This window comes from Pteropus alecto, unplaced genomic scaffold (genome assembly GCF_000325575.1).
Source record: "Pteropus alecto unplaced genomic scaffold, ASM32557v1 scaffold170, whole genome shotgun sequence".
In the NCBI taxonomy this organism is placed as follows: domain Eukaryota; kingdom Metazoa; phylum Chordata; class Mammalia; order Chiroptera; family Pteropodidae; genus Pteropus; species Pteropus alecto.
In genome coordinates, this window is record NW_006429634.1 from 1,168,352 (window position 1) to 1,183,045 (window position 14,694).

A 14,694-nucleotide genomic window follows, 5' to 3' on the forward strand; every position below is an offset into this window, starting at 1 on the left:
AAGGACATTAGAACCACCTGTTACTAGTTAGCCCCTAAAGATTCTAATATTCACAATTTGAATAACTACTCTAGAAATAATCTGCTAGAATTTCTTCTACTCGGTCATGAGAGTACAGCTCAGGAGTAGAGCATTTGACTGTAGAATTACTTCTACTTTGCTTCTTCTCTCTTTGGTTTCTTCTCACCTGTTGACTGGGACCTTTAAAAATTATGGTAATGTGATCTTCTCAGGTGAAGTGAAAGTGCCAGTATTTATTTCAAAACAGAGTTACGACACTTTGCGGTTAGAAAAGGAAGAGTAACCTGAATCCTTCCATGTCTAGAGCCCTGAAACACTGAGAATAGTCTTTTATATCCTCTTTGATTTCTGACAAAAGAGTGCAAGAGCATAGACTAGTAATACCTAAAGCAATGCCAACCAACAGAACTTTCTGCAATGATAAAAATGTTCTATATCTGCATCATCTAATAGGTAGCTACTAGCCACATGTGGCTATTTAGCACTTGAGATGTGGCTAGTGTGACTGAAGAGTTGCATTTTTAATTGTATTCAATTTTTATTAAATTTAAACAGACACATGTGTCCAGTGGCTACTGTGTTGTATAGTGCAGATCTAGCAAATATAAAGATCCTGGTTTTTCTGGAAACCCTTGAGAGAAAGATAATACATAATATAAAAATCTAAAAGGCTATGGAAGCATCCTTTCAAAATGTGACAAAACAATCACAATAGGTCATACCTAAAGCAAGAAAAAGTAGAAAAAATTCTTCATATATTGTGATATTAAAAAAATTCAGTTATAAATGATCATTTGTGTATTACGATAGTAATAATAATTATTATTAGCATTACATAGCTATTATTTTTAAGTGTTTACTATGTGCCAAATGTTGCACTAAGAATTTCAATAACACCATCTCATTGAATCTTCTCCAATATGATACCACTTAATATGGTATCATTACAACTTTTTGTGAATGAGGAAATGATATCCAGGGAGGTTGAATAACTTTCTAAAAGGATACAGTCAGAAGAAAAGGCAGGATTTGAATGCAAACTATGTCTTTAACAACAGTATCTCTCTTCAAAAACAAACTCATGAAAAAGAAACTTTACAAATGCTTCTAACATAAATAGCCCAGCTTGGGAAGAACTACAAACCACATGTGAATGTGGTTTCACTAAAGTAAAAACTGAAGTACTAATGTTTATTAGCTTGATCTGGGTTTTGAATAAGATCAGGCATAGTCTGCGATTTAATGAAGTAAAATTAGATTAAATAGAGGATATCCATAAGTACTGTGTTTTAAATATTCATAGAGCTTAGAAAATACAAAAGAAGTAACACAGGCTTACATGCACATACCAGTGAGAAAGAGAGGGCGATGAGGAAAGGAGGAAGGGAACAGGGAATGAAGGATGTTTTCCTCACTAATAAAAAATAGAAAAAAGAATCATCGAATGTACTTCTGAAAATCTATTAAGACAGAACAGATCTCTTTCAGTGTTAGATAACAGGTGTAGTTTTAGTAAGCCATAATCTTTTGCCAATATGCACAGAGATTAAATCAGAAAAGCTGGAGTAGAACTGCCCCCACTGTGGTCATAAAGGACAAGCTACAGAGGAGGCAGGAGACAGACAGGGACTGGTCTGGGATATACCACTGATTAGCCACTCTCTTATTAACAAGTATTCCTAGCACCTCTCAGCTGATCCTCTGTTGTAGTTTTAAGCCATAATCTTTTGCCAATATGCACAGAGATTAAATCAGAAAAGCTGGAGTAGAACTGCCCCCACTGTGGTCATAAAGGACAAGCTACAGAGGAGGCAGGAGACAGACAGGGACTGGTCTGGGATATACCACTGATTAGCCACTCTCTTATTAACAAGTATTCCTAGCACCTCTCAGCTGATCCTCTGCCTCCAGTTCTTCATTTACTTTGATCCATTTAGAGATAAGTGTGATAAGATGGTAATATTCCTCTGGGATGATCCACCAGAAGATGGGGGAGGGGAAGCAAGCTAGGCAATCACTTTCTCAAAGAGAGCAATAAATCCTGTCTTGCGCATGTGGCAGATGTGAACAAAGAAGCTGGAGCAGATCTCTCCTTGGTGATCATCCCTCCCCCTACTCGCTCTGTAGCAATTATACATCTCTGCACGTGCACACCAAGAGACGAACCCCCAGAGAACATCAATATTTCCTTTAACAAGCAAAGCAGCTAGCAATGAGTGGCTAATGAAAATGCAGAGAAGCCATAATTCCCTTTGTCTTACAGGCTGTCCTTGTAGACTTCAATTATGTATACTGTTTACCCTTTCCAGAAGATTACAGAGGAGTGATCCTGAGCATAGGAGAAGCTAATGCCTTTTAGAAAGTTTCTGGCTCATGCTTTCTGAACAGTAAAAAAGTTTATTGGTACCCATGGTGCTACATCATACTTCCTGGCAGACATATATACATCTGATTTCATGAAAAAAGTAGTGCTGTACCACCCCCCACCTCTACTCCCTCCTCCTCCATCTCCTCCTCATTCCAGTAAGCACACTTCAGAAGCAGAGTTTTATGTTCAAATGTTTGCTGCAAAGTAACGTGTTTATAAACTTGAATTTTATGTATTGTACTTTGTCCTCCACTCAGGTCAACCATGTCAAAGCCACACTGGTGTCTTTTCCTTTGTGCTTGGTAATCAGTCTATTGGTGTAACATAGAACTATAGGTTTGGAAAAAATGTTAAAGGCCATTCAGTTCAACGTCTCCTCCTGCCTCCAATTTCAACGGTCCTAGCCAATGCTTGAACCTTCCAACATCACTACCAAGTCTTTGCTTATACTTCCAATGATGAAGATCCCCAGGAAGTTTCTTCCATTCTTGGCAGTGGATCTTGGCCTTAGGGAAATGATCCTCAATATTTTTTGTATCTCAATACCCATGAGGGAATCTCATACTTCCATCAGTAATGGTAGTTTCATATAAAACCAAACTTTTAATAGAGGTTCTCTTGTGATATCAAGATGGTAATAAGAGGGAAACTTTCCCTTTCCATTTGTTATACTTCTGTTGGTAAATCTTTCATATATATTATGAATATATATTACTTTAATGCATTCATACATACATTTTTTAAAAAGTGGCCCAAGAGGATAAATGTTTGCCACAGCAGTGATAGGGAATTGGATGGGAACACGTCCTATTAGGGGAACAAAACGGAATGACAGGGAATGATGTGTGTTATGATTCGACATATGACTATAATATATTTGGGGGTAGGGTGTTGAACTGACTGTAATATATCTGGGGGGAGGTTGAATGCCACCTACCTCCTTGAAAAGATAGCCATCACTGCTAATCTCTATCTCAATTGTGTATGCCGGCTCTTTAGGCATTTTAAGAGAACTTTCATGTGTGTAAAGAAGGTTAACAGCTTTCTGTCTCATCAGGGTTAAACTTAATGACTAACTGTATAACATGACTCACTGTATAAGGCATCTGCCTCCTTTTCCTGCCCATTATGCCTAATCCATAGTATTCTATTTGCCTTCCAACATTTCTCTTCTATGGTATGTTCATTTTCTCTTATTATGATGGTTTGGCACACTTCCTAATTACTAAGACTAATTACCTTACTCTGAGCTGAAGGGTACTTTTTTTTTTTTTTTTTTTTTTACTAATAAGGGTATTTTTTTTAATCTCCAGATTTCCCTCCTCTATTATGAAGACTTTGAAGGCAGACAGCCTGGGTTCAGATTTGGTTCTATCACTTATTAGTTGTAAAACCTTGGCCAAGTAACTTGACCCCTAGTGCCTTGGTTTCCTCATGTGCAAAATAAAGACAGCACAGTAATTACCTCATATAGTTGCTGGGAGGATTAAATAGGATACACATAAAGCACTTAGAATAGTATCTGGCACAGAGTAGACAATCAATATTTATTTGTATTGTTGCTTCCTTCTCCTTCTCTTTCATCATCATCATCATCATCGTTATGCCTTGCTACTATTTAGGAAACTACTTTACTACAGGCCCGGAATGTTTCCTTGACAATTTCTTTCCATTGGATTTCTACATTCCCTCTTTCTCAATCCAAAGCATTCCTGACATTTCATCTCTTCAACATAACTCTCTCCGACAAACTGGATTAAAGTGGAACTTTCTTATTTAGCATATCTACTACTATGGCCTGTTCTCATTGCATTATGATATATGCTCATGCTTCATCAATTCATGTTCCTCTTCTTTTCATACCTTTATTCAAAACCCATCTCCTAGAGCAAGGATTGAAAAACTGTTTCTGTAAGGGGCCAAATAGTAAATATTTTCAGTTTTATGAGACTGTTAGCATGAAAGCACCATACATAACACATTAACAATGAATATGGGTATGTCCCAATAAACCTTTATTTACAAAAAAGGCAGCAGACAAGATTTGGCCTATGGGCCATAGTTTGCTGATCCCTGATCTAGAAGAATCCTTCTCTAAATAACTCTGCCTGGCTGTCGTCATCCCACTATTCTATTTCAAGCATGTACTATATTCATTTGTATATGTTTATAAGCTTCTAAGTATTTTTACGTAGTCAGTCTCCTACTTAGATTAATGTACAGATCCTTTAAAGAAAGCTGTTACACCTAGGAGTAATTTGAGGTGTTGAGGATACAAAGACAAATAAGTTCCAGACTATGCTCGCAAAGAACTCACAGGATAGAGAGCTATTCAAATACACAAATATAATATAATATAAATTTATACTGTAATAGTGATTTGCTATACAAAGTGCTCTGGGAAAACAGAAAAGAATGATTAACTTTGCTTGGGGATCTGAGGAAAGCTTCATAAAGGTGATGAAGTTGAGCTAAGATTATCAGAAGAAAGATGAATACACATTTTTGGCAAAGACAATATAGTACAAAGGTACTAAGGCATGGAAATGGACAGTGCACTTGGACAACAGCCATCAGTTTATTATAGATGTAAAGAGATAGGATAAGCTATAGAGACAAATGACAGGAATGGAGCGAGATCTGAATAGAAAAGGAGGTAGGCAGCAACTTGTGAAGAGCCTCATTTGCCATACTAAGTGTTTGGAGTCATATCAAAGATTATGTTAGACATTCAATATCGAGATTTTATTTATTAATGGTATTTAACTTTTTTCACAGCTTCTATATACACTATTTCCAATGTTCATACAGCTTCTGTACTTACATGTCTACTAAATTCTGATACTAGTTATGAATCTGTGATATAGTGAGAAGAGAAAGATTTAGAGGCAAAGATCTAGGACGAAATCTTGCCATTCATAGTAACAAGATTTTGAATAAGTCTCTTAACCCCTCGTTGTTTCCATAAAACAGCAATAGCAATAGTACCCACTTGATAAGATTACTGTAAAGATTGTATGAGATAATTATGTGAAGGTTACTTTGCAAACCACAAAGAGTTGTATAAACGATTTGTGAAATTTGTTAAAATTGCAGGATAAGTTAGCAAGAAAGGGTAAGATTCTTTTATTCACTCTAATCACTTTTTATGACACATACATTCACATACATTTGCACATAGCCTAAGAGAGGATAATTCTCGATTTCAATTATATATAAACACAGGTTCTGACCTTTTCGAGGATCTGATTTTTGCATGGTACCATCACAGTTTTACCAAATAGGAAATTGTTCCTCTTTAGGAAGATGGAGAAATCTAGAAGCAAAAGATAGAAAAAATTAGAAATGTGAACTGCTGTAGATCAAAGAAGACGTGCAGTGAAATTAGGTTTTTATCAGAGGAAACCTGCAGTCTGGACTCCCAGATGGGGTTTCCAAGGGCAGCAATTTAGTTAGGTTTCCAATTTCCAGGATTCTTCCCTCAGCTCTGTGGATTTGGAATCCTGACTCTGTTAAAAATAGAATAGACTTTTGAGGGCAGATCTATAGGTCATTAAACAATGATGGATAAACTAGAATACTAATTTATTAATTTACTGTGAGAAATATAACAGCCATATTGTACACTGAAAACTACAAAACACTGCTGAAAGAAATTAAAGAAATCATATATAAATGGAAAGGCATCTGTGTTCATGAATTGGAAGATTAATATTGTTAAGATGACAATACTACCCAAAGTGATCTACAGATTCAATGCAATCCCTATCAAAGTCCCAATGATGCTTTTTGCAGAAATATAAAAGCCATCCTAAAATTTATATGGAATTTCAAAAGACCCCAGGTAGCTTAAACAATCTTGAAAATGAAGAATAAAGTTAGAAGACTCACACTTTCTGATTTCAAAACATACTACAAAGCTTCAGTAATTAAAACAGTATGGTACTGGCATAAGGAGAGGCATATGGACCAATGGTATAAAATAGAGAGCCCAGGAATAAACCCTAACATATAAGGTCAAATGATTTTTGACAAAGGTGCCAAGACCATCCATGGGAAAAAGATATTTTTTCAACACGTGATGTTGGGAAACCTGGATATCCACGTGCAAAAGAATAAAGCAGAGCCTTTACCTTATACTATACACAAAAATTAACTCTAAATATACCAAGAACCTAAACATAAGAGCTAAAATTATAAAAATCTTAGGAGAAAATATAGGGGAAAATCTTTATGACACTGGATTTGGCAATGATTCTTGGATATGACATCTAAAGCACAGTCAACAAAAGAAAAAACAGAGCAATTGGATTTCGTTAAAATGAAAAACACTTGTGCATTACAGGAAACTATCATGAGAGTAAAAAGACAACCTACAGAATAGGAGAAAATATTGGCAGATCATATATCTGATAAGGGATTAATATACAGAGAACTTGTATAATTCAACAACAAAAAAACCTCAAACAACCCAATTCGAAAATGGGCAAGGGACTTGAACAGACATTTTTCTATTTATCTACACAGATGGCCTATAAGTACATAAAAAGATACTAAACATCATTAACCATTAGAAAAATGAAAATCAAAATCACAAGATACCACTTCATACCCATTAGGATGGCTATCGTGAAAACAAACAAAAATAATAATTTGGTGAGAATGTGGAGAAATTGGAAATCTTGTGAATTGCTAGTGAGAATGAAAAATGGTGCAGCTGCTGTGGAAAATCTCAAAAAGTTAAACACAGAATTACCATATGATCTATTAACTCCACTCTTGGGTCTATACCCAAAATAACTGCAAGCAAGGACTGAAACAGATACTTGTTCATAGCAGCATTATTAACAAGGGGTAGAAACAATCCAAGTGTCCATCAGTAAATGAATGGATATATAAATGTGGTATATACAAACAATGGAAGATTATTCAGCCATAAAAAGGAATAAAATTCTGTTACTTGCTACAACATGGATGAATCTTAAAATACATTATGCTAAGTGAAATGAACCAAAAACAAAAGGACAAATGTTGTATGATTCCACTTATATTTGGTAACTAGAATAGGCAGATTTATAGAGGTAGAAAGTAGACCAGAGGTTACCAGAAGCTGAGCAGAGGAGAGTTATGATTTAATAGGTTCAGAGTTTGTTTGGGATAATGAAGAAAATTCTAAAGATGAATAGTGGTGAAAGCTATATAACATTGTAAATGTACTTACTGTGTTTAAATGGTAAAAATGGTAAATTTTATGTTATGTATTTTACCACAAAAAAATGAAAAGAAACAGGCAACAGATGGGTCTGCACCAGGATCTGACAGTCCCATTCATCCACCTTACACGAAGAATATAAAAAACTTCAGAAGGATTCTCAAAAAATTAAGTTCTGGAGTTATAGCATTCCTTTTCCTGGGTAATCCTAGATGTAATATACTATCTATTTTCTTTATGACCTCTCATTTAGCATGTTTTCAAGCTATCTTCTGATAAACACATCCTTTCTTTGGATGACAATACTATCTATATTTAGCAAGTAGTACAGATAGGCTTTGAATTTGAATATTAGCTATGTAAACTTGGACAGGATATTAAATGTCTCTGGACTCAATTTCTGCATCTTTAAAGTGGGAATAATAGCGTCTATTCCAAAGGGTTGAGGATTGAATGGCATTATCTATTTTAATGAATTAATATAAATAAGTATCTGATAGATAAGGGGTACTTTCCTACCTCCCTAACTTTTTGTCATATCACTGATCACTGATGAAATCAGTCAGTTTTCTGTATCTTGGCTCCACTGGCATCTACAATACAATCATCGCCACAGCTCTCTGGTTTAGATGGCCTCGCTACTATACCAGAAAACTTCTCTCAAAGGCCAATGTCCAAAGACCAAAGCAAATGCAAATTCATATTCTGCCTATCTTATAAATCTCTCCTATTAGCATTCCATCCTCCCTGAGGGCAGAGACTGTCATAGGCTTATTTTATATTCCACACATTGCCTAGCAGAAAAAATAACTTTCTTAATTCTTTAAATTGAATTTTCAACAATTCTAATTTTTTTTATAATAGGATCTTGCATAAATTTCCAAGTATACAAGTTCTATTTCTATACTTGTAGTATAAAAACAAAATAAAACAGTAAGTATGGTTCTCTTTCAGTGATAAAAAACTAAGCAAAATATATAAGGTGTTACAAGGCATGATAGTGACCATTTCAAAGCCTTCTACACTATAATTGGCTTGTATTAAAAGTACCAGAAATAACAGAATAAGTCCAATATCCCACTATAAAAAAGTTCAATAATGACATTGATCTAAGGCAAAATTATATTACACAAACTAGGAAAATATCCATTTAATCTCCATTTACAAAGTAACACATCAAATCATGTAATTATCAGAGAATAGCATCAAGTCAAAATTCATATTCTTGACTTACTCTTAGAAGACACTGGTCAGACATTCAATGTCACCCTGTCTAACTGACCTAAACTCCTTCAACTACACCAATTAGGATTACCATCAGAATATATTTACAAAACATGCATAGGTATAAAACCGGAATTAGGAGACAAAGAACCATAACAGAACAAAGAAATTGAAAGGTTACAGGAAAGGAGGGTAGGATCATTTTAAATAAACTTTCATATTGGTAACTAATGGAACTATCATAAGAGAAAGGAAAGAACTATGTGCTAGGTTCTATACTAATAAGCACTTTAAAAATGACTCTTTTTGTTAAAGTATTATATATGCTTTTTGAAAAGTACACAGATCATAAGTATGAAACTCAATGAACTTTTACAATGGGTCTCCAAACCAAGAAAGAGATCATTACCAATGCTTAAAGTACTCCTTTGTGTTCTCTCCCTGTCATTACTTCACCCAAGAGTAAATATTATCTTGACTTCTATCACTGTAGATTAGTTTGCCGGTTTTAAACTTTATATAAATAAAATTGTATCACGTGTACTCAACATTTTATTTTTGAGATCTGTCCATGGTGCTCCTACTAGGCATTTTTATATTTAAAGCACCCAATAATTATGACCCATTTAACTTCAGAACCAAGGTTCTGAAGTTAAACAAAATTAATTAAGGCACCCAAAGTCACATGACTACTAAATGGGAAGGCTAAAAGTAAAGATTGTCTAATTTCAAAGTTCATGCTTTTTTAGCTCCACTATGATAGCCCACTACATAGTTTTAAAATATGAAGAAGTCAATCCCTTCCCTAGTTTACCTATCATAGGCTATATATATATATATGTATATGTATATAGATATACGTATATATGTTTGACAAATTAGTCAAGTACTATGTAAATATAAGAAATTATTATTAGCACAAGGAAAGAGCTACCCAGGGCAGTGGCTTTCAAACCATTTTTGATTGTGACTCATAGACTTAAATTTAGGAGTTTTTACAACAATATGCATTTCTGAAAAATCTTATATTCTGTAAAAATCATGCAATAAAAAATGAACTTACGGGAAAAATAGAGTTAGAAACAGACTACTAAAAGCCCATGGAACTTTGTATCCTTTACACACATACACATACACTATAAGGACCTGAATCATTAAGAAAAGGTTAAATTAGGGTCAATAAACTTAAAAAAAAAAAGAAGTGCAATCCATTTTAGAATAATTTACAACTAAAATGATTTTTTAAAATAAAGTCTTAATGTGTAATAAATGAAACGAACCTGTAACTATCCAGAACATTAAGCTTCTAATTGTGACTTACTTCCCCAAGGATTTCTGGAGTGAAGATTTGAATGCATGTCACCATCTGCAGATAGAAGCATTTAACAGAAGCTTTTCATGGTGACAAAATTAAAATCTGAGGTCAGAGTCACATGGCTTTGGGGACGCATAAGAGATTAATAACCTGTTTACCATTTTGTATCTGTTCACACTGTCCAAGTACACCTTTGAAAGATGCATATGATACAAGGTACCAGAGATCTTAAGATCATCTTTATTAGAGTCTAAGAGGATAGAGTCCTGAATAGAAAACTACCTCCTTAAACATAGAGCTCTGAGAATAGCTTAAATCCTCTTCTTCTTAGGCCATAAAAACAGGTACATAAAGTAAAGCTACTCAGGGAATTGCCCTGACGCCCATTTCTGGTTGGAAAATTGGGTTCATTGGCAAAGCCACATCTATAAGATATTCTGTAACACCCCTAAAGTCTCAGGCTCTTAGCCTTAAAAAAATGAGTTATGAATGCTTGGCATTACCCATGGTCTTGTATGAAACTTACAGAATTACAAACTTGGGGCAATTATGGTTTCTCTATACCAAGAAACTGAGGTGCAACTTAAGACTTAAACTTGGCTTAGTTCATTCTTTGTCACTGAGCAGTCACTTCCTCAAGGGTTTCAAATTCTTCACCTGAAAACCAGAAGGTCAGAACTCTACAGTACCTTCCCAGGCAGGTCTCGTATTTACTATAAGCTAGGGGCATGCCTCTGTTTCCTCATCCACCTCGACAAGTGTCTGATTTTAAGGCTTCAGAGAAAATTCTGTTATTATTGAAAAAAGGGAAATTTAACAAGTGATACCTATTGTTCCTGTGAGCTACTGAGTCAATTGCCCTGACACTCATTTTTGGTTGGGAAACTTTGAGACTACTTTTTTCTTCATTGTAACATTAAGGCCAGAGACCACAAAGTGGCTTCCAGTGAAATGTGAATCTGAAACAGTACAGCAATCTGAGAAAAGGGCTCTCTTCTTTAGAAAACTGACTTGACTGAGAAGGCAAGAAATAATCTTTGAGTGATATTAAGCTAAGGCGTATCATAGATTTTAAAAAATTATTTGAGGGTGATACAAAAAGAATATATAATAAGCATTCCAAATAGCTAAGGCAGAAGAATGGTACCATTTGCTAAGAGAATTTGCTAGGAATCTTCATGCTAACTCCTGAAAATAATGCCTCTTTAAACATGTCAGAAAATCTCTGTGTATAACAATGGAACAAGGAGGCATTGAGAGACATGAGAAGAGAAAAAGACATATGTCCAGTTTTACTTCAAAATCAATTTATGGTTGCTTAGCTTTTTGAGTTTTTGTTTTGTTTTGTTTTGTTTTTTTAATCCCAGAAATTTAGCTTTTAGGACACAAGATGCCTTTCTCGACTTCCTTAGCTTTTGACCCAGCAATTTATCCCTATTTAAAATCTACTTCAATTTTTCCTCATTTTAAGTCTCTAGAGTTCTTTCGACCAGGATTAGTGGTGGGCTTTACTTCAGAGAACAATTTTACATGGTAGTTTTAGTACAGAGAACTCAAGACATTTATTTCATCAAAATCATTGACATGTGTCTAGCCTGTGCAATACTCTTTTATGTAGAGTAGTGATTCATACTTTTTTCCCACCCTGACACACCTGAAGAATACAAAACACTCCTAATAAATGAGGGCAGGCTCATTAAAGGCACTGATCTGCAGCAAGAAGGTAGGAAGCAGGATTAATTTGATGGGGAGGGAGGCTCCATTTGGTGAAGTTTTTTTGAATCTCTAGGGGTATTTGTGTAATTAGAAAAAGTACCCACCCCAGATCATATGCTTCTTTCACTGTCCTTCCCCCAGCCCTAGGGCCTAGAGCAATGTCATCCAACAGAAATATAATTCAAGCCACTTACGTCATCTTGAGTTTTCTAGTAGTCACATTTTTAAAAGGAAAAAAATAGGTGAAAATAATTCTAATGCATCTTATTTAACACAATATATTGAAACATTATCATTTCAGCCAATAATCATAAAAATCAATGAAAATACATCCTATTTTATATTAAGTCTTCAAAATATGTTATGTATTTATAATTATAGCTTATTTCAATTCAGATGCTAAATTTTTATCAGTACTTGATCTGTATTCAAATTTCATAAAATTTATAGTTGAAAAAGAAGATTCACATACTGAATTATTCAAAACGTACTTAAAATTTTTCCAGAAACTACATCAAGGATCAGTTTTTAAATTTAAATTTAATTAAAATTAAGTAAGATTTACAATTTAGTACTTAAGGCACACTAAACACACGGTTATTGTGTTAGATAATCCGTATCTAGAGGAAATAAATAATAAAATTAAATGTTAAGTACTTACTATGTGCCAAGCACTGTCCTAAGCACTCCACTTATATTAAATTGTTCAATTATCACAACACTACAAGGTAAGTACTATTATTATCTTCATTTTATCGATGAGGAAACCAGTGCAGAGAGATGTCTTATAATTTGCCCAAAGCTACACAGCTAGTAAATGGTGGAGCCCCAATTCAAAGCAAGGCAGTTTGGCTCATTTCCTGTTTCTGAGGTTTAGTTAGGGTTTTTCCAGAAAAACTGAGCTATGAGTATGCCCTAGGAGTAAATGCAACCTTTTGCCTATGTTTGGTTAGAGGCTCTCAGCACTGGCTGACTTTTGCCATTAGATGTTCCTATCCTGATTATATGTTAATGTAAATTAGATGTCACACCCATGCTTAAAATCTTCCAAAGGCTTTCCATAGCACATAAAATTAAATCCAAGTACCTTACCCTGATCCACATCATCTTACATGATCTGACCCCTACGTCCTCCACCTCCTCTTCCACTGCTCTCAACATTCACTTTACTCCAGCCATACTGGCCTCCTCTGCTCCTGATACAGGCCAAGCTCCTTATTACCTTAGAGCCTGTATACTACCTGGAATGCTCCACCCCATATTTATATGGCTGGCTTATCATTCCCGTCTTAGCTTAAATGTCACCTTCTCAGAGAACCCTTCCCTGACCACTCAATCTAAAGTAGTCACCCAAACTCTATGATATAACTTAATTCTCCACAGTAATTAGCACCATTTAATAAATTTTCCTTGTCTATTTGTCTCCTCCACTGGGGCCTTGCCTGTGTTATTTATGCAGCACTATATCCCAGCACTTGGAATAGTGCCTGGTACAGAAGAGGCACTCAGTAGTATTTTTGAATGAAATGAATGAATGCTAATCATTAAGATAAAAAGGCATAAAATTAAAAACTACATGACCAGAGTAACTACTTTCTTAATTTAAAAAATAGTATATTTGGATGGTCTGTAATTTAAACTCATAGATGATTTCTGAGAGAGAAAAAGTTACAGAAAATCTCTTAAAACAAAAACAAGCTGGGTCAAGTAGCTCTAAGTCACTCTTATATCTGACAAGATCATTACATAAAGGTAATGAGAGGATGAAAGGGGATGAGAGAATATAATTTAGTTTTTCAAAGACTTTTCTGAGTATAGTCCTCACAGCTTATTAAAGAAATCTACACAACACAAAGGCAAATTCTGATTAAGACTCATTTAAAAGACATGCATTGAGATGACAAAAGAAGATTTTTAAAATACAAGAAAATACACAGCTCTTAGCAGCACTGGAAAATAGGGAAAAGTACCATCAAAGAATCAGAAACTTTGAAGAAGTTCTGTAACATATAATTTAAATAGAGCGATATAATGGAGAAAATCAATCAACTGCTGAGAGCCTCTAACGAACACAGGATTATATTTACTCCGAGGACATACTAGATAGACCAACTGTCCTGGGAAAAAACCCAAGCTAAGAAACAAGAAATGGGAGTTGATGGAAAGAATTTAAGACCTTGCTAACTAGCACCTCACTCTTTATGCAAACAAAGCTTCTAGTAGCAGTGTTTGCCACTAGGCACAAAATGTACATTATTATTTTTATTAATTTTTAAAGATACTTTAAAAAGAGAAAAAGACAACAGGGACTACTATAAAGAATCTACTCTAAACGTGAAGGCAATCTCAAGAAAATGCAGTGGGATGAATTAAGGTTAGAAATGACAGTGTAGGAATACTTCTCGAAGCTACTTTCTTTCTCGAAGCTCAACATTGGGCAATAGTGGAAAGGTGGATAGGCTAGTGCAAAGAGACTAAAGGAAAGGATGAACAGTAATTGTTTTTTGAGCACTTTTATATATAATGACCATTTCATCACAATAAATCTGGAAAGTAGGTGACATTACCTCCATTACCCATACGCGCACATACACATCCATGCCCCTGAGACTCAGAGTGTACCTTAACCAAATTACTTGGGTATCGGTGGATACTAAGCCTGATCAAGCATGGGACCAAAATATGCATATACGTTATTCTTCCTAAAAATCTACCTAAAATCTAAATCTATATCATTTATTTTCCACAAGTATCCAAGAAAGTGATTCTATCTCAGCTTTACTTGGAGAAGCACTTTAAATAACGTGAAATATACTTTATAAAACATACTTTTTATAA

The 14,694-nt window shown here is 34.8% G+C and overlaps 1 protein-coding gene across 9 annotated transcripts in view; it reads right to left on the reverse strand.

The window, feature by feature from the left end:
* The window catches only part of SCMH1 (Scm polycomb group protein homolog 1), a 111,281-nt gene extending 105,555 nt beyond the window's left edge, over positions 1-5,726 (reverse strand). For 8 of the 9 annotated variants that reach the window (XM_015596405.2, XM_015596238.2, XM_015596474.2 and 5 more), the window contains exon 1: positions 5,623-5,725. The gene's annotated coding sequence lies outside the window, so the exon portion shown is untranslated. Of the gene's footprint in view, positions 1-5,622 lie in introns of all 9 variants that reach the window. The other variant, XM_015596449.2, reaches the window with a different exon arrangement.
* Between the last annotated feature and the right edge of the window lie 8,968 nt (positions 5,727-14,694).